Source organism: Orycteropus afer, unplaced genomic scaffold, assembly GCF_000298275.1.
Source record: "Orycteropus afer afer isolate SDZICR_OR568_19922 unplaced genomic scaffold, OryAfe1.0 scaffold00317, whole genome shotgun sequence".
NCBI classification, from domain to species: domain Eukaryota; kingdom Metazoa; phylum Chordata; class Mammalia; order Tubulidentata; family Orycteropodidae; genus Orycteropus; species Orycteropus afer.
The window spans coordinates 642657-643688 of NW_006921904.1; positions in this window are offsets into that span (position 1 = coordinate 642657).

Genomic DNA, 1032 nt, shown 5'->3' on the forward strand with positions numbered 1-1032 from the left:
TTCACATTGATGTTTATTTGTATTATTGTTGTTAGGTGCCCTCAGGTTGGCCCCGACCCATAGCGATCCTGTGGAAACAGAATAAAACACTACCTGGTCCTGCACCATCCTCACAGTTTTTGCTGTGCTTGAGACCACTGTTGTAGCCACTGCTTCAGTCCACCTTTCATGACCAAAGTAGGTGAGATGAGCTTTGGCCACTGTTGCTTCTAAGAAACATTCTGGCAGTACTTCCTCCAAGACAGATTTGTTGGTTTTTCTAGCACTCCGTGGTAATTTCAGTAATCTTCACCAATACCACAATTCAAATGCATCAATTCTCCTTCTGTCTTCCTTATTCATTGTTCAGCTTTCACATGCATATGAAACTATTGAAAATACCATAGTTCAGGTCAGAGGCTCCTTTGTCTTCAATGTGATATCTTTACTCTTTAACATTTTAAAGAGGTCTTTTGCAGCAGACTTGCCCAGTGCAATACATCATCTGATGTCTTGACTGCTGCTTACACGGGTATTGATTGTGGAGCCAAGTAAAATGAAATCTTTGACAACTTAAATCTCCTCCATTTATTGTAATGTGGCATATTGGTCCAATTGTGAGGGTTTTTCTTTTCTTCATGTTGAGGTGAAATCCATACTGAAGGCTATAGTCTTTGATTGTCATCAGTAAATGCTTCAAGTCTTCTTCACTTTCAACAATTCAGGTTGTGTCATCTGCATATTGTAGGTTCTTAATGAGTCTTCCTCCATTTCTGATTGCCATTCTTCTTCATATAGTCCAGCATCTCAAATTTTGCTCAGCATACAGATTAAGTAAATATTTTTCCCATAAGGATACAACCTTGATGCATACCTTTCCTGTTTTTAAACCATGCAGTATTCCCTGGTTCTGTTCGAATGACTCCCTCTTTGTCTTTGTACAGTTCCCTCATGAGCACAATGAAGTGTTGTGGAATTCTCGTTCTTCTTGTTATCCATAATTTGTTATGATCCACACAGTCAAATGCCTTTGCATAGTCAATAAAACACAGA